This window comes from Calidris pugnax, unplaced genomic scaffold (assembly GCF_001431845.1).
Source record: "Calidris pugnax isolate Ruff unplaced genomic scaffold, ASM143184v1 scaffold4, whole genome shotgun sequence".
Classification (NCBI taxonomy): Eukaryota; Metazoa; Chordata; class Aves; order Charadriiformes; family Scolopacidae; genus Calidris; species Calidris pugnax.
Window position 1 is genome coordinate 233063 of NW_015090781.1, and position 20409 is coordinate 253471.

The window sequence follows — 20409 nt, forward strand, 5'->3', positions numbered from 1 at the left end:
AAACTAAGGCAGGAGCAAACCCAGATCCTTCCAGGGGCTCATGACGAGGCCGTCCCCACCCAAGATGTAGGCAACTGCCCTGTGTATAATGGCTCTGATATCTCTGAATATCTTATTCTTGGGCTCAACCATTTTTCCTCTTTAGAGATAAACTTTATAGGAAGCTGGGTGTTTCTGAGGAGCAATGAAAGGAGATATTCATGTTCAGCCTTTATCCTCAAGGACTGATTCACTTGAATTCTGCACCATTGGAGGATCATAGGATCATACGGGGTTGGAAGGGACCTCTGGAGATCATCTAGTCCAATCCCCCCGCCGGAGCGTGTCTGCCTACAGCATGTTGCACAGGAACTTGTCCAGGTGGGTTTTGAATGTCTCCAGAGAAGGAGATTCCGCCACCTCTCTGAGCAGCCTGTTCCAGTGCTCTACCACTCTCACAGTAAAGAAGTTTCTCCTCATATTTAGGTGGAACTTCTTATACTCAAGTTTGTGCCCATTTCCTCTTGTCCTGTCACTGGGCACCACTGAGAAAAGACCCATCTTCCTGACGCCCTCCTTGTAAGTATTTGTATGCATTAATTAGATCTCCCCTAAGCCTTCTCAAGACTAAAAAGACCCAAGTCCCTCAGCCTCTCCTCGTAGAAGAGATGCTCCAGGCCATTAATCATCTTTGTGGCCCTTTGCTGTACCCTCTCCAGCAGTTCGTGTCCTTCTGGAACTGGGGAGCCCAGAACTGGTCCCAGTGCTCCAGCTGGGGCCTCCCCAGGGCAGAGCAGAGGGATAATGCACCCCAGGATGCCATTTGCCTTCTCGGCCACAAGGGCACATTGCTGGCTCATGGTCATCCTGTTGTTGAAGACTGTCGTTGCTCTCTTTCTGTGTCTGTGGCCTGTCTGCAGCTTGGTTTATAAGCTAAGGCTGCTCTAGGCAGGAAATCTACTGGTTCTTTTTTAAAAAAAGCATCATGTTGCTATGCTTTGATAAGTATAATAAGTTTTGAGGACACCCAAAGTGATTTCTTGAGGAGCTGCTTGTTGCCTCCCCAGACTGTACTGACTATAGGGGCTTTTTTGTGAAAGTGTAGCAGCAAAACAGACTTTGCTGGTTAGTGCAGATGACTGTGGGGAAACAGCCTGCCATGAGAGATGTGTCTTTGATAACAGTATTGCTCTGATCTTGGCATGGCTGATGTTTTTGGTCTCTGAGCTTTCAACATGGAAATCACTGGTTATTTACATGTAGTATTTCTCTAGGGAGAGCCCATAGTGAGCAAATTTCCCTTTTTGGGATATCTTAAAGTTTGTGGGCTTTAAGGAATAATATAATAATGTTGAATGTCATTTACTACACAAATCTTTGGAATTTCACCCTGCATTGTATCTGGTTTTGAACAGGACACCTTTGCAAGTTACTCCCTCAGAGTTATTTTGAAAATCAAATTAATTTTGAAATAGTTAAAATTAACACTCTGGCAGCGTGAAGAGAAGGGTATAAAAAAATTGCCGAGTTGCTTTACTTTTCACCTATATAGTCTTCCTGCTATATCTAAACATGTATCAGAATACAGGATTTTCTCAGTAGGCTCATGCAGTGATTTCTTTTAGACAACAGCTGCCTCTTGCCTGACTGTCACAGGAATCTCAGACCATTTCCGTTTGAGATCTTTGGTGGCAGCCTGTCATTTGCACTGCCATGCTGGTTTTGCCTTGTTTCTTCCTGACTCAACAGTTCACAGGTTTCATTTTAGCGCTCTGAAGTGCCCAGTGTGGAGGGCTTCCATGCCTGTCCTGGCAGCGCTGTCACCTCACTGCTGCTGTTGCTGCCTTGTGCTCAGGGCAGTCCCCAAGGCCCCTGTGCTCATGGCTTGGTGACAGTGCGGCTCATGCAGGGCCTCTCATCCCTGAGATCTGCTGGCCCAAGGGTTTGTGTAGCTGTGCAGTGAACTGGACTGGAGATGGAGTCTGCTAGAAACAATCTAGCAAAAAGTCACAAAAAGGGGGTTTTTAACTGCATCAGTTCCTTGAGTGGACAGAAATTTGTGAGGGTGCAGCACAGGGTGGGAGGAATCAGGTGTGTGACTGCTCATACTGGTGCTGCTGCCAGGTTACTCCTGTGAAAGTCTCCATTGCACAAGACTTGTTCATGAGGTTTTGTGGCATCTGCTGCGGGGCCTGTCCACTGGTCGTACCTCAGCCTGCTTGTTTCTTCCATGGACACACAGCCCTGCTTTGCTTCAATATCTACAAGCGGTTTGTAGCCAAAAAACCCGAAACCCTTTCCTACTAAAACATACTGACAATGGGATTTTCTTGGGGAGAAAGGGTCCTGGCCTAGAATTAGCAGAGGTCACTAGTACCAGGAGATGTGGCCTAGGCTGGCTGTCTTTGCTCATGCAGAACATAGGTAAAGAATAAATTAGCCCCTTCCTCCTCAAAAAGAACATTCAGGACCCAGTACCCCAGTATCTTAAACCCAAGGCATCTGAGACAGTGATTTCTCCTGGCCACCCTGGAATATGCTGTACCTGGGAAGCCAATGGAGAGTTAAGTGCAGCAAAGTCCTGAAATTAAGGGAAGGAAGCCACCCACTCCCAAATGTCAAAAGAAGCCTTTCTAGTTACAGTGAAATTCCTTCTCTTCCCTATTTTAAATGTGCACCTGCATCAAAACCACGTGGATCTAAACAGTGTATCCTCACCAGAAAACAACTACAGCCCACTTAGCTCTTTCTGGTCTGCCTCCAAATCAGCCTATCTGGCCATCTACCCTGGTGTTGAGACAGCTTGGTTGGGTGCTACAAGATAGGATAACCACTAGGGAAAAACCTTAAATAAAGAGCCCTCCCAATCCCCTCCAAACAGCTCTAGGCCTATTCTTTTGCCTAGCAGGTGGTTTCATAGTCCAGACTTCTGGCCCGTATTGGGACTGATCCTGTCTGTGGCCAAGAGGGATTTTTGGAGATGAGCAAGCCACAGTTTGCAGCTGGCAAGGAGCACACCCCAGATCCACAGGAGGGATGGGGCAGGTGGGTGGCAGCAGTTCCTCCATCCCTCCAGTATTACTCATGACCCCAAAATGTGTCTCTGGGGGCCCCAGCTGGAGGGGGGACCCAGGCCTCACTAACCCCCATACCAGGAAACACCCTGTCTTCCTCTTCAGGAGCCCCGGGAGGGCTGGAGGCGGAGGCAGGTTTGAGCCATGCAGCAAACATGATGTCATGCTATTTTTGTATTTGTAACCCCAGCAACTGTCCCTCTCTGACCTAATGCACTCATTTGGAAAATGCCAAAGAGGAACTGGGATTTGTTTTACCACATGGGTGGCATTTTGATCAGTGATGGTTAACGTGAAACCCCTCCTCCACAGCCACGAGTGCCGCTCTTGGCAGAGAGGGATTTGTTTTGAGGGATGCCCGTGCCATCTCCCTGCTCCCTGGCACATCTGGGGCCAATGGGGACAGGCATGGCCACCAGCCTGCAGGTGTTTCTGGCCACTGAGACGTGGCTGGCAGCCTGGACCAGCCTGCACTGCCCAGCTGAGGTGAGGGACAGGTCCCAGGGGTGTGGGGCATAACAGTGTCCCAGGAGAATGTATCTTGATGTCTTGGATGAGGATTTTTGCAGAGGTGTCCCCACAGTACTGGTTTTCTGGACCATCATCATTCAAGTGCTTTACCTAAATGGTATTTTCTTATGTAATGTTTTAAGAACCCTGTGAATTCATGTGGACTCTGCCATTTTTGTGATGATGTAGATAGTTGGTAATTTTATTTTTCTGTATATGGCTACAAAAGATACATTTAGTACCATTACTTAACAGGTAATGCAGGATTTGCCAGTAAATTGGTTTGGCAGGATGGTTCACAGAATAGGCATGGTTTTTTATTTTTATTTTTGATGCTCAAAATGGCATTGAAATTTTGGAAAAGACCTACTAAATGCTTGTACAAACTTTCTAAATGTCACTAACTGTTGCGACATCATTTCCTCATCACTGCAAATGTTGTGGCTTAGTCTGGGTTTGTCTCTGTCATCCTCTCCCAGTATGACCGTGTAAACTTCCGTTTATGTTCATAAAAAAAAAGATTGTAAAAAGCAACTTCTTTATCTTTTATGTTCAGAAACTAAAATTATTTTTTACTTCCTCTGCTATTTTCTGCTGTTTATTTCCCACTGGCTCATTCCTGGTACATGTCGCGCACTCTGACGGCATGTTCTGGCTTCTGTTTAAGAGCTGTGAGGTCACTGAGGCACGGTCAAACCCAGAGTCAGTGGAACAGACTCTGAGACTACGAGTATTCTCTCTTCATTTGGTCAAAAATTGCTGTGAATTGCCAGATATCTCCTGTTTGCTCAGAACTCCAGCTTTCCATACCCCATTGTTAAGGTTATTTATCATTTAACTTTGCTTCTCTGAGTAGATAGAGAACTCCTGTAGCACAGAAACAAGGGGTTGGAAGACTTGTCTGGAGCATTTTAGTCCTTGGTAAGTGGTGTTCCTAGGCCAGAACAAGCATCTTCATACAGACCCAATTGTAGAAAAACCATTTGGCAAAATCTCTGACTCCTTTGATGACTGCTTTTTCTGATTTCCCCTGAAATTAGTGCTCTCTAGTTTAATACCCAGTACATGGGTTTTATGCTGATTTTGGGTTTGTCAAGGATTCCTACTGAAGCTACTAATATCACTAATATTCATACTACGATGTTAAATGTTATCTAAAATATCAGCTGTACAGGGAAGAGTGTGAAAAGTTGAAGCCAGTGTATAGGTACAGCCTTGGCTCTCTGTTGCCATTTCTGAATTTCTAGGATTTTACATAGTTGAAATAAAAAAACCAGATAATTGTAAACTATGTCATGTAGCATAAAAATTTAGCAATGAAAAAATGAATAAAAAGACTTGCAAATAGATTAGTTTAAAATATCAATTTGAAGTAAATCGTTTTAATGTTTTTTATTTTTAGTGCTTTGAGGAGACAGTGCTGCATAAAAGGATCTCAATGAACTATGCATGACTATTTCAAGAGGAAGATATTTTTTAAAGATTACATTAATGCTCATAGATACAGTCTAGTGCCTTCAATGTATATAAAACAGCTGAGAAACCTGATCTGAAGTAAGCAATCGGTTTGATAACCAGATTTCAATTTTATTCAAAACGTGACCATATAAGACTTACTTTTCCCCCTCAGTTATTCTGGAAAACCCATTTCTTAACCCCTTCTCAATTAGCAAAATTTTGTCTTCGACATTAATAGAGAATCACAGAATCACAGAATCTTCTAGGTTGGAAGGGACCTTAAAGATCATCTTGTCCAACCGTCAACCTAACTGACAAAAATAGACACCCACACAACAAAGAAGATTGTGCCAAATTTTTATCTTAGAAGTACTGAGGAGTCAAGGATGCAACTGTTCTTTACAGGAAAAAATTCTTCAAGTGGATTTCATGTACAACCTGTCTTACCAAGTAACTAGCGTATTTTTTCATTTTGATTTCACCACTTCTGGGGAATACGAGGAACCACAAGATGTTGCACATTTTACTCTTTTGAAGACAGCCTTGTGAGCTTTTGCTTGACTTTTTCAGGAAGTCCTGACAAAAGAGCAGAACTGAAATATCAGCAACATGTAAAATGATTGAAAATTTGCTTAAAAATGTCTGTCTGATTTTACTGTCTTGAGCCTGTATCTACATGCTGTCTTAAATCTCTCTCAGACACTGATAATTGCTTCAAAGAGAGTAAAGGTCTCTATTTAAAATTGGAGTTGACTTCTTGAGCTCTGACTTCATGCTGCTACTGGGAGACCAATAAAGGAGAGAGCTCCAACCGCGGACACATCGTAACGCGAATGCAAACATAGCCAGTCAGCAGCAGAAATTTGTCTCAATCAGTCTGTGTTCACATGAAAGTCACTAAATGCTACAGTTCTGCTTTTCAAGGCTGTGGAAGTTTAGTGAAAATAGCCCAAATTGAAACCACCTACATCTGAATTGGGAAACAGCCCAAATTCATACCACCTGAATCTCAACTGGAATCTGTAGCCATGTTGCAGGCTTGAATTTTTCCTAAAGGCCTGCTATTTTAAAGTATTTTATATATAATTGATCTACTTTCAGATTGTCCGTAGGAAGCCGTGCCAGCAATATGCCACGGGATGAAACGCCGAGGGGAAGCAGGGGGTTTAGCGCTAGACTGTCACATGCTGCCTGGGAAGGCTTTGTGCTTGATCATATGGGTCTGAATGCAAATTTGTGGGACTTAGGACCAGGCTAAAAGAGCACTCAGAGACCATTGTTTAAAACGATGCCAATTTAGACTTAGTTTTGTTTCCCCTTGATTTCTATTTTGGTTGATGCACTGCCTACTTAACTTACTGTTCAGAGCCCCAGAGCTGCTATTTGGAAACCATGAGTTTATGGAACATGATTTCTCATGACGTTCTCTGTATTTATTACTTACTGATTGCTATAAACAGGTGAAACGCTGCTGCTTCATGTTTAAAATAATATATCTCTGTTTTTTCTATGCATTGCTCTCAAATTCTCATTAACTAGTCTATTTGAATGGATTTTTATAGTTTCCAGGATGTATGTAAGTTATTTTAAAGTAGAAACCACTACTTTTACAGGAAAAGTTCCATTCGGGCATTTAATTGTGTCTTAGCAGGTGAGAGGATGGTACTTTTCTATCCCAAGTATTTCTAAATAATACTAATTTTCAGAAGTTGTAGTCTCCTCACTGTGGGCCAAATGGCTCAGTGCCATGCTAATTATGGAAGACTCCTAGCAACTGCTGTAGAAATCTTAAAGCTTTAATATATTATCAATTTGGCTACTAAATGGTGTATTGGAAGTTGTACATAGGAGGAGATGCATTTGGAAATGCAACTCAATTTAATTGAACGGGATTTGGGTTTGTCTTTAGGCTTACTGGAGGAAACAGGCTGTATGTGGAAGCAGGTATTGCAGGATGGGCAAAGATGTGAAAACAGCAGATTTAGTAGGATTTTCTCATGAAGGGGCTTGTGAGCAAACCCATTTTAGCACCTGTGGAGAAAATGTGTTTTATTTCCCTGGAGACAAACCCACTGCGTAAAAAGCTGCACTTCTGCTTTTCGGTTTTACTGTCATCTGTTCCACATGCATACAGAAACACAAAATTTGCTCCTTCAGACAGAATAATTATTTGATGTTAAACTGAAAACATTTGAGGTCGGATTGCCTTGTAGGCAGTGACCTGTGCTAGAGCCAACCCACAGCCACAGTGACTCAAGAGTGGTTCTGCTGCTTGGTCTGCAAAGCTCAGCCCCTTCCAGCAGTGAGGAGGGACTGCAACAGAGACACTTGAAACTGGCCAGCTTTAGTCTAGCTCTGATCCTAACCATGAGGTAGGGCTGTAGGGGCATGGGCTTCTTTGCAGGCTGGCAAGCCACTCTTGCTTCTGGCTTTTCTCCAGGGCTTGTATGCCCTGATGTCCTTCCTCCCCATTGCTTCCTGCAAGGGCTGCTCAGTGAGTGACTTAGCCTCGGCACGGAGGATGAGGCTGGCACAGGGCAGAGGAGGATGGAGGAGGAGAAGCATTTTGTGTCCTTCCTTTCTGTGTGCCTCTACTGAGCATCTGTCAGAATTCAGACCTAGAGAGTGAATGGTCTGAATACGTTTCTCTCCCTACTGGCAGAATGGCTGCGTGTACTCACACTGACAAAAGGTTGCACAAAGTTTTCAAATTTCAAAACGAAAGGGATGTCTTAAAATGAAGTTGTTTTTGTATAGCACTGATACTGTTTAAACATATCATGATGCCTTCAGTACCTGGAAAAAGCTGAAAAAATAATAAGTTTTAAACCAGTTCTTTCCTGCACTGACCTTTAATATATACAGCCAAGGAAAATGGCCAGGGCATCTTTTCTCTGGTGCAGTTTGGTAATCTGAGCTGCTTCGCTGGCCACAATAATTGCTGTCTGAGCATTTTCCTGTTCTTGCTTCAGAACAAGAAAAATACTTTTGTCTGTAGTCTTTTCACTGAATTTTCACTGAATTTCACTGAATTTCTAGAGTTGGAAGGGACCATAGAGATCATCTAGTCCAACTCCCCTGCTGAAGCAGGATTGCCCAGAGCTAGAGCATGTTACTCAGGAGCATCCAGGCGGGTCTTGAAAATCTCCCAAGAAGGGGACTCCACAACCTCCCTGGGCAGCCTGTTCCAGGGCTCTGTCACCCTCACCGTGAAGAAGTTTCTCCTCATATTTGAGTGGAACCTCTTATGTTCCAACTTGTGCCCGTTGCCCCTCTTCCTCTCAGTGGGAACCACTGAAAAGAGTCTGGCTCCCTCCTCCTTCAACCCTCCCTTGAGATACTTGTAGGCGTTGATAAGGTCTCCCCTCAGCCTTCTCTTCTCCAGACTAAAGAGTCCCAGCTCTCTCAGTCTCTCCTCATAAGGGAGATGCTCCAATCCCTGAATCATCTTTGTTGCCCTTCACTGGACTCTTTCTAGTAGTTCCCTGTCCCTCTTGAACTGGGGAGCCCAGAACTGGACGCAGTACTCCAGTTGTGGCCTCACCAGTGCAGAGTAGAGGGGGAGAATGACTTCCCTTGACCTGCTGGCTACACTCTTCCCTATACAACCCAAGATACCATTGGCCTTCCTGGCCGCAAGAGCACACTGTTTACTCATTGTCATTTTACTGTCCACCAGGACCCCTAGATCTTTCTCTTCAGTAGTTGCCTCTAGCGGGTCCACCCCTAACCTATACTGGTACCTGACATTTTTCTTCCCCAGGTGCAGGACCCTACACTTTTCCCTGTTGAACCTCATGAGGTTCTTCTTTGCCCAGCCCTCCAGCCTGTCCAAGTCTCGCTGGATGGCAGCACAGCCCTCCGGGGTGTCAGCCACTCCTCCCAGTTTGGTATCATCAGCAAACTTGCTGAGGATACACTCTGTCCCCTCGTCCAGGTCACTGATGAATATATTAAACAGCACGGGTCCAAGTATTGACCCCTGGGGGACTCCACTGGTTACAGGCTTCCAGCTTGAACCTGCTCCATTAATCATTACCCTTTGAGTCCTGTCGCACAGCCAGTTCTCAATCCACCTCACTGTCCCCTCATCCAGCCCATACTGCCTCAGTTTCCCAATGAGGATGTTATGGGAGACAGTGTCAAAAGCCTTGCTGAAGTCAAGGTAGATGACATCTGCTGCCCTCCCCTCATCCAACCAACCGGTTATGGCATCATAGAAGGCTATCAGATTGGTCATACATGATTTACCCTTGGTAAACCCGTGTTGCCCACTTCCAATAACCCCCCGCTCTTCAACTTGTTTGGAGATGACATCTAGAATGAGTCTCTCCATCACCTTCCCAGGGACAGAGGTGAGACTAACTGGTCTGTAGTTCCCAGGGTCCTCCTTCTTGCCCTTTTTGAAGACTGGAGTGATGTTAGCCTTCCTCCAGTCCTCAGGCACCTCTCCTGTTCTCCACGACTTCTCAAAGATGATAGAGAGTGGCCCAGCAATAACGTCTGCCAGCTCCCTCAGCACTTGTGGGTGCAACCCATCAGGGCCCATGGACTTATGAATGTCCAGTTTGGCCAAGTGGTCCCGAACCTGGTCCTCCTCTACTAGAGGAAAAATTTCCTCTCTCCATACCATCCCCCTTGCCTCCAAGGTCACAGATTCATGAGGGGCAGTCCTAACAGTGAAAACTGTGTTTCCATCTTCTTCAGACTGCTCTCTTCTGTTTCTTGGGTAACTGGAGTTGCCTGATGCTATGTTCTGGGAGCAGAAATGTCACCAGAGAGAAAAAGTTCTGAATGTCCTTCTCACCTAAAAGTATGGTGGATTTGAAATACCACCTTCAAAAAAAGACAGTGAAGTGATCAAGGAGATGGGGAACTTTCTAAAGAAAGAAATTATCTTATTAATTTAAAAAGTAGCAAACTACTATTTGAAATAATGAGATAACATTGTATGACCAAAGGTGTTATATGGCTGTGAAATGAGATAGTGTTTCATGGAATACTCTCTTCAGTGGAGAAAAATTGCTCAGATTTGTAACTATAGCCATGAAATTTTTCTGTTGTCCAAACTGAAAATTTTGTGAATTGTTGCAAATATTATATTTGCACAGTTGGTAACCTTAATTGCATTAAGACTACAAAACCATAGTGGGTGAATAGGAGTGTCACACTATATCAGAGTGGGTTATTATTTTTTATGTATCCTAATCTGAAGCATTTATTGCTGTAGTACAGGATTTAAAAGAGTTATTTCAGAAGTTTCTTGTCATAACAGCCTGCATCGTTCTACTCTCAGAGTATATTGGGAGAAGAAAAAATATCAACATTTAGTAGGAAACACTGGGTTTCAGAGTAGCCGTTTCTATTTTTTTGGTCATTCTTCAGATTTGAAATACAAAGGGAACTTGGAGAGAAGTGAAAGAAGAAAGAAAATTTGATAGAAGTCTACATGTAAAGAAATACATACATGTAAATTTGAAAATTCATTGTATTGCAGTAGCATATAGTAGTATTATTCATAAACAATTATACCCTTTCATTATATGTTGTTTTAATAGGGAACAAGAAGAAGTTTACTGACTTGAGGAAATTAAAATCTAAAATATTTTGGGATTAAAGAAAGTTTCTGACTGGTAGTTTAGAAATAATATACACAAATGATAGTCTTATGAGATTTTTTGCTTTGGGACAACCATGGATATTACCAACATCTGCAGCATGGACTTGCATACTTAAGCCTTCTCCACGTCTGCCAGGCATTATGCTATACATTTGAAATTGTCCTGTTTGTTATTGCCACAATAATTTTTAGTCAGGAGTATGTATGTTTATAAACAGACTGATGAGTGAAGACTAGATTGCTATGCACTATTTTTAATTTGAAACTGTTGACAAGGTATATATTATTTGTATAGATTTGCTGTAAAATTTTCATGTGAGTTAGCAAACAGGAAGACAATGGTGATACCACAGTCTTCCAGGGAGAAATTACTGTTTTTTACGGTATCTCTTCCTTAAGGGTTGTGGTTTCTTTTGAGCTTAAGCCTTCCTCGAGGTTGGTTAACTTTGAACATTCTGTTCACAGGAGAATTTTCCCTTTTATGAAAACGGCTCATTTTTTTTAAAAAAAAGTATCATGAGCTTCTAAAGTAATTATAGATTTCTATTACTATTCTTATTCCTGGTGGAACTGATACCACTAACGCTTTCCTGAATCAAAGTTCAAAGTGTAAATGTATTTGTTTCAGCGTGGTCCATGGGGGTGTTGTACCAGCTCAGGCAGTGACGTGCTGCTCACACGCGTGCACAGAGGATGGAGGCACTCACCCGCGCCCAGTTGCCTCCTTCTTATCCACCTTCCTCAGGCACCTGGTACTGGTAAACGTCACATGAATTAGACCTTTGATCTGATGTGGGATTGCTTTACTTTAAATAGAAGTAAGTCAGTACTCAACCATACTATAGTTGCAAGAAATGCCATAATAAAGGAGCAAAGTTTTGAGCTTGGTATAGAATACATTCTAAGACTGCCCAGGTATCTGCTGGAGTTGGCCATGACACTGTGTTTCAAAATGTTCCTGGTGCATTGGGTGTAAATGAGTAACACTTCACATCTGTACAGAAAGTTGTTTTTTCCCAGAAACTGGCGTTCCATCCTGTGGACTCTGCAAAGTACGCAGTAGGTATAGACATACACTGATATGTGGGATTTGACTTAGGCTGGTTCTGGACCATTTAGATCTTTAATCCTAAAGAATTTATTCCCCTTATTCATTGTGCTTAACAGAGCATCTGTTACTATATCATCTACCTTGATGACGGTGAAGAAGTATTGCTAGAAAGACATCATCTGTAAGGGCTCTGGTCTGTGATCTGAAAATAGCTACATCTGTTATTTTTCAGGGTTTTTTTAAGAGTCACATTTTTCTTTTTTTTAAAAAAAACAAACTAAAAACCATTAAAGTACCAGTGCGATGGAGGTATATCACTCATGTTTAGTACTGCTTTTGTTAAAAGCTGAAATAGTTGAAATTTTCCTTTAATCTGTAATTTTAAATAAATCCCTGGAAAGAGATTAGTGAGCAGAGAATACCTGTAAGACTGCACATAGACTTGCACTTCTGTTTCTTTAAAAAAACCGAATAATGACAGGAAATATTTGACTTTGAAATTCTTTTCAGAGTGTATTTAAATCTATGTGTGGACAAATCCCATCTAGTTATGAATAATTTCTTAAACATTATTTGTACCAGTAATCTAAAAAGAATATAGCTGATAGCTTGTGCTGACATTTCAAGCAATACAAACAATCCCTTTACTTCTGTGATCGTGAACGGTATTACCTATTCATAAAAGGAACAGCATGGATATGCCTTATATTCCCTTGTATTTCTTCAGAATATTATTGCTTGAAGTCAGAGGAATGAGATAAAGAAGATATATACTGATAAAGGTAATTAATTGTATCAGCCAGATCAGGGATTTAGAAAAGGCTCTGATTGCTTTTATGGAATGTATCGTAAGGCAAATTAACTGAAATGGCAAAGTATTTTTAGGTTATTGTCTGTATTCTGAGAGCTTTGTGAAATAATAAAAAGCCATGAAACTGGCCAGTGAGGAACTAAATAGGAGAAATGACAGAGTTGTGGTAGCAGGTGTCTGGGGAAACTGAAGTGCCAGAATTGTGAAGAAGAAACCGAGACTTAATGCTCTGTCAAGGATATCATTGGAGAGTACCTAAAATGTGCAATGGCAGTCAGTGGAGGAGAATGGAAGACAGCAAAGCTAGCATGAGGACTGTAAAACACATAAAATCTCTTTTTTTTTTTTTTTTTTTTTTTTTTCCCTTCAGGACTCTTGACAATTAGGAACAGGAGAATGTCAGACTTTGAAAAATCAGGCATGGCTTGCGGAAGAATAAAATAAAATTTCTTTTAAAACAAATCAGGCAATACTGTTCCATTATAATTTTTAACAGTATTCTCAGCCCAGACCAAAACAACTTTGGGCAAGAGACTGAATTGCCTCCCTACTCTGCAAAATTTCCCTTCATCCCTCTGTCCTCCAGAAAGTTGATAAAATAACCCATGCGAGGTGCTCTGGGTGGTCCTGCCCTGTACTGCACTGCAGGGAAGCTGCAGTTACCCTGCTCTTAGTGTGGCCAGAGAGTGGCCGGAGCCTGGCCTGAAAATACTTTGCCTCTTCAAGAATTCAGAGCATATCTGAATTTTACTTCTAAGAATTGCAAACAAACATTAAGATTGTAAAGTCAAAGTGTGCTTACACTGTGCGGTGGAGCATGGTGTCGGAGCTGGTGACAACTGAGCGGTATCTGGAACAAGACCTAACAGAGCTGCAGCCTCAGCCCAGGGCAGGGGTTGGAACTGGAGTGATCTGTAAGGTCCCTTCCAACTCTAACCATTCTACAATTCTGTGATTCTATGTGCAGTATGCAGTAGTGCAGTCCTCCTGCTCCTGGCAGCCAAGCAGCTCCTGTGCCTGGTGCTCAGTCCCTAGGCTGCACCCAACCCAATGTACAGATGCTCTGAAGCACTGAAAATGAGAGAAAGCTAGCACGTAGCTTGCCCGTGAATATTAATTTCATAAATACAGACATTATTATAATGTCTGTATTTAGATGGTTACAGATGATCTATCCAGAGTGGCGCTCTGATGCTCTGAACTCTGTGTTGATGGGTGTTAATACCACCCATCATGTAGATTTGCACAAGTATCATCATGCCAGTGTCTGTGGTGTTACTAAGGCAGCTCTACATTCCTCACATTGGCATTGCCCTTGGAATCGGAGTTTAAGAGGAAGGTGCTAGTAAAGAGATATTTATTTGCATGCTGAATGCAAATCTCTACTTTTGTTTGGGACAAATCTTACATATATTTTTGGCAAATACATTAAAGCTGTGGGTTGCCACCTGTACCTATGCAGGCTGTTGGGTTTCAGGTCTTGAATTCTGTTGCACAATGGGCTGCTGTGGCATTCATATCAACTGCAGCTCATCTTTTGCTGGGCCAGCTGGGCAGAGCAGCCTCTCCTGAAGCTGTTTCAAGTGACTGGCTGCTGCAGCACCAACTGATGGGCTTCCAGCTGCAACAGGTCTCTCCTGTGGCAGCCCCTTAACTTCTCCTTCCAGCTCATCTTCTAACTTCACTACTCTGCTTGTCTAGTTGACCCCATTTCTAAGCACTGCACTTTTCATGGCCTACTACCTTATCTCAGCTGTTTGCCTCTTCTCATTTCTGAATTCAAGAAAGTTTGAATGAAGAGTTTAATGCTTTCCTTCTTTATCTTAGAAATACTGCATAGACCACCTGCCATCACAGCACAAACGTATGAACTACTGAATGAAGCTCTGCATGCTTTTACAAAAGTAAAAAGAGGTTATATTTTCACTTGTTTTCACAAGTCTAAAGCGAGAAGAATGAGATGTACATGTGTGTTCCTAACATGCTGTAAATTAAATATTTTATTTCTTTCAAAAATTGAGAGGACTGCAGTTTGGAGCCTTGGAGCAAAATGAGTCAAGACATTTGCACTGTGTTCTGTTCAGTATGTACTTGAGCTGGGCCACATGTGCAATTTTGCTAAAATGGGATTATAAGGACTGTTAGTCCTTCACACTTCATTGCTTGAATGAGCCAGAAGTTATTTTCTTCCGAGTTTTGAGTCCCAGGTGCAGCACTTTCTGACTACCAAATATGAATTTCTAAAAGGGAAGAAAGAGTAGTGAATCGAAACTACAACCTCTTCTCTGTGGTCTGAGTACAGCCATGTACTAGAGAAAAGGAAAGCACATCAACTGCCGGGGTGGAGGAAAGTGTTCCTCTTCCTGCGCAACAGCTTCCATTTCTGGTCCTGCTTCTGGCTTTGCATGCAAACATGAACAGGTCATTTGGGTTTTTGCCTTGAAAAGGTGACTTTTTTCTTTGATTTTTGGTACCCAACTTGAGTTGCTCCAGAACTGATACTCTATTGCTATTTAGGCTGGTCCAGAGTACTAACAAAGATACATGTTTCTACTTTCACTAAAACTTAGTGAGATAAAGCTGAGCATTACGGGCTGGCTCTCCCTGCAGCTGGACCAGCACCTGATTTTTTTCTCAGAGGCTGATCCACTCCTGATCTTCAAGAGGGTTAATAGACATCAAGTATCATTTAACGCTTGTCTGTCACACTCTTACCAAAAAGAGCCTATGATTTATGTTGCTTAATGCCCCTAAAAATGACCATAGTGTTTCCAATATTAAAGAAACACTTCTATAATTATACTGTTAACCTCCCTCCCATGCCATTCCATAGGTGGCTGAGCATGGTAGGGTATCATGAAAGGTTATTGGGCAAGGTTGACTAATTTAAAAATTTTCTACTTTAGAAGTTGTAGGCTGTAGAACAGAGAGTAACGGAAGATCATGGGGCTGAAGAAGAGGAGGAGACTCTGGGGACAGTTCTAAGCTTGTACTGATTTGTATATTATCTGTGCAGATATAAGCCAGCAAAGACTGCAACCTCTGCTACTCACTCTCTGTTTTCCTAACTGGGATAGGGAGATAAAATGTGCTATGGAAGATACTCAGACAACTTGAAACTGGTTTCTATCGCAGGCATCAAGATGTCTTCATATCCTATCAGTTCTTTGGTGACCTCCAGATAGTATCAACTGGTATTTCAACTGTTTAAGAATGGTATTATTTTCAGTAAGAAAGGATGGGAAAAAGGACAAAAACTATTTTATTTCATTGGAGTTCCTGGATGCAATTTTCATTAAAATGGAAAAACCCCTCCAGCTCTGACAATGTCTGCAACTGTGAGGCATTCCTCATCATTGCAATAGTGATAATTCAGTCTAACAGTAGTATGTGCATAAAGAAAGCCTTTTGATCTATATTCCTCCTGCTTGGCCCCAGAACCACAAGAACTAAAACATTGCCAAGTTAGTTTCCACTATAACTGCAGCTGCAATATAGCATGGAAATAGCATGGTAATGTCTAAACTGCCACCATTGCCATTTGGAAAGCAGTAAGACGCAGCAAATACCTAGTTATTGGGACTTGATCAGAAAATACAAACTTACATATTACTTAAATATTTTGTGTATTTTTGTATATGTTCAAGTTTCGAGATAATTGTCTTGCTACTGTTTGCAGTATCTTTTTCAAAGACTGGATGCTGTTTTATTTACAATCTCTGGTGAAATCCAATGATTCTTGCATACAGGTGACTGTTTTCTCTCTATAAGGTCTGCCAAATGTAGTTTCTATCTACATCTTTATTTTTGGTAACGAAGACAGTCTTGTAATCACGGTTATTTCCTGTCAACTTAGTATCTTTATACAACTGCAGTTGAAGAAATTGTTTCGTGAGAAAGACCACTGATGTAGGGACTTTTTAGACATTATGTTTGCTGAAAATATCCTTCATTTGAAATCTTAAGAGATGCTGCAAAACAACTAAGGCTGTTGCCCAAGCACTGCATCTCTGAGTTTGTCTTAATTGTGAACTATAAGCAGATGGTGGGCTGATAGGAGGCAAGTCACGCATGGTCTAAAAGCCACACTGCACAGGACTGAACATAAGGTGATATACATTGCTCTTCAGCTGAACATATTGCTAGCTTGAATGGCTTATATATTTGGTTTGATTTTCAATCCCCCTAGAACACCATTAATGTAATTCTACCTTGCATCTCCGTGTCCAGTTTAGAAGGACAGTTTGTTTGAAAATGTCTTCTGTGTGGTTGCAGTTGTAGGAGAATGTGATGTACAGAAATAGTTTCTCCCTTGTAGAATTTTCTTTATGCATTATTTTCAATCCAAAACACCATGTGAAATACAACTTCACTGTTTATCTGTGGAAAAGTATCAAATATTATTGGACTTAAATAGTGAATGGTATATTTTGCCATTGACTGTCATAAATTTTTGGGAAATTTAAAAAATATTGCAAAGTTTGGTTAGAAGATTGGATTGGATTTTCTTAGTACTAAGAAAAAGACCCAGTTATAGATTCATAGTGTTGGAATGTGTCTCTCTCTGTTCACCTGACTAGGTGGTACTTTTGACATGGAGCTGAGATGGGGAAGGTGCTATGATTAAACTGTGGTCCCAGGTTCAAATCCATGTGGTCTGTGGTGGTGCCACAAGGTGTTTAACATTGTGATCTTTCTGTTCTTTCCTTGTTAAGAATTTGGCAACACACTTCAAAAATAATTTCAGAATGCCAGTTTTGCCTGGCTTTAGGTCCAGGATAGCACAGTGAGCAGTCCAGTTACAAGAGCAGAAGTGAGCTTCCTAAAGGAATTTGGAGCACAATATGCTCCTGAGATGTGAGGACATCTTCCCTCCTTCTCAAGGAACTTGTGTCATTGTGATAGTCTCAACTGCTCATGGCAGGATAGAAGAGAAACTGCTGTAATGCAAGTGTCTGTTGCCCCCTTTCTGCTGTAGGAGTATAATATTCTCTGCTGCTGTAAGAGGAGGCAAGATGGTGTTGCTCTGCTGAGCAACTATTTCCTAGATCTTCCTGTGAACAGGAGAATATCCAGAATTAGTTCTAATCAGCAGGCAATGGCTGCCTCTGTAAATATTTGATGCCTGAATAGACTTTTGTCATAGCCTTTCTATGCTAAAAGTGAGTAAAACATAAAAATGTGATTTAAAGTCAAATTCAGATACTTTTTTATTTCTTTGGAGCATACATAGCTACCAAGGAAGTGTCCTGTAGTATATGTCTGTGGCACTAGAGTGGTTATGTACTGGAAACCTCTTTTAGGTATAATTTTTATTGGGAGGTCGCTGTATGAAGAGGTATCTTACGAAATTGCAGCCCTGGGCTTTTCCAGTTTTGGGAATAAGTGGAGATTTTTGAAGTGGAATTTAAGCTACATCAAAAATGAAGGAATGCAAGGAGTTAAGTCTACATATTTAGATATGAAACATTCAACCTGAGTCAGCACTGATATTTAAAGGATATAGGGTAATTAAAAATCCATTATGGTATATCTGAAGGAGAGGGGAAAAGCTTTACTGCTTGCTGAGTACTGGGATAGAAGTCATCTACCACCTTTGCTTTTTCAGCTTGGACCTTTCTCTGCAATAAGAAAAGTTCAAATGCAGATTGTTACAAGATTTGTGTACTGCTGCGTCTTGTTTAAAGAGACAGCAAAAGCTCTTTGTCTTTATTATTTCTTAAGGAAACAGATTAGTTCTTATAGAAATCTCATTGATTGTTACTAGTACTTTCATTAGGATTTGTCTTTGGTTAGGCAAAGTAATCTACTGAAATAAAAGCACAGAAGCAAGAAATCAAAATATTTCAAAGTGAAACTGAAAGTATGTTGCACACTCTACATCTATTAACTAAGAATAAATGTAACAATAATGCCTATGTAATCTCCCCTCCAAACAGGATTAGAAAATTCTCTACATGTGAATTTTGAATGTCATTGTAGTCTGTTAGAAGTCTACTATTTTATTTCTTGACTTCTCTTTTATTCCTAATTTTAACTATTGTCTTAATGGCTTCAATTTTCTTTTTAATGAGAGGTAAAGATGTAATGGAAGAAAATGCATTATGCATGCAAGTGTTTGACACAATGATTCTCTCTAGAAGCAGGGTTAAAGCATGAGTTAAAATGCACGGAAGAGTCTGATCATAGAATCATAGAATGGTCAGAGTTGGAAGGGACCTTAAAGATCATCCAGTCCCACCCCCTGCCCTGGGCAGGGACACCCCCCACCAGACCAGGTTGCCCAAAGCCCCATCCAGCCTGGCCTTGAACACCTCCAGGGATGGGGCAGCCACAGCTTCTCTGGGCAACCTGTTCCAGTGCCTCACCACCCTCACAGCAAAGAATTTCTTTCTAGTATCTAATCTAAATCTCCCCTCTTCCAATTTAAAACCGTTGCCCCTTGTCCTTTCACTCCACTCCCTGACAAAGAGTCCCTCCCCAGCTCTCCTGTAGCTCCCTTCAGATATTGAAAGGCCACTATAAGGTCTCCCTGGAGCCTTCTCTTCTCCAGGCTGAACAACCCCAACTCTCCCAGCCTGCCTTCATAGGAAAGGTGCTCCATCCTCTGATCATCTTCGTGGCCCTCTGCTGGACCCGTTCCAGCAGATCCATGTCCTTCCTGTGCTGAGGACTCCAAAGCTGGACACAGAGCTCCAGGTGGGGTCTCACCAGAGCGGAGCAGAGGGGCAGAATCACCTCCCGTGACCTGCTGGGCACACTTCTCCTGATGCAGCCCAGGATGCAGTTGGCTCTCTGGGCTGCCAGTGCATGTTGCTGGCTCATGTTAAGCTGATTGAACTGTTAGAAAAGATGGGTGTAACTCTCTGTCAAGGGCAGACTAGAATTAATTTTGCCAGCAGAGGCCTGTTTGCCCTTTGCACCATCATCCTTTTTTGTTGCCTGCAAGCCTGGGGTGGCCACTGGCAGCACAGAGCTCTGTCTGGCAGCTGCAAAGGCAGTAGTATTGGCCACTGCTTGGCCAGTAACCCCCACAATATTCCCCAGTGCATGTAACTCCTGCGACCCTGTGGCATCACAGCTGGTGAATGGGACCTTGGGAAGCAAGTCACAGCTTCCACCTGCAGTTGTAAAGACATCACAATTCCTGATGCTTTTCCAATATAGCACCCCTGTGAGTTAGGGAAATACTACTATTTTGACACTGCAGGTGGGAAAGGAAGAAGGGAATGCTAAAATAATTTAGCTGAGTTTACTCAGGCTGAGCAAGGTCTCAAATCCACATTTATGAAATCCAGGTTTAGTGATTATTGGACACTGTCACTCCAAAAGATTTTGTCTTATGACTCTCTCCCAACCCAGCTACGAAGGGGCTAAGAGGGGATCCAGGCCTTTGCAGCTGCTGTATGGAGAACTTGTCCGTGGATTTAAATATGGGTAGCTGTGAAAAAGTTGAAAAGTGAATTTTCCACATTAAGTGTTTACCTTCCTTACTGAAGAAATAATTAAAAAAATGTGAGTGGAGGGGGGAGGATGAAAAAGGAGCTAATTTGTAATGTTTCTAGTTCTTGCAGTTTGAATGATGCAAGTGCAGACATTTTAAGTGCACTTAGGTGCAACATCTCAGCATTACAAAGGTACTTTCCTGATACGTAACATCTCTTACGATTGAGAATGTATGCTTATGTCTCAGGAAAAAACATCTCCTTTGCTGGGAAGGCAAGGATGAAAAATTTCAGCCTGGAGTTATTAAAAATTATGAACAAGTGAATAAAAAAAAAAGATGTTAGAAACTAATCTAGAAATCAGTCTTAATTACAGAACACTTACTTGATTTATGAATAGCAATTTTTTTTCTGCATCTATGACAAAATACTGGTAAAATAAACTAGTAACATTTTCCACA

The 20409-nt window shown here is 41.9% G+C and overlaps 1 protein-coding gene across 2 annotated transcripts in view; it reads right to left on the reverse strand.

The window, feature by feature from the left end:
- Positions 1-20409, reverse strand: part of BLNK (B-cell linker) — a 94041-nt gene that overhangs the window by 49812 nt on the left and 23820 nt on the right. The gene's annotated exons all lie outside the window — the stretch shown is intronic.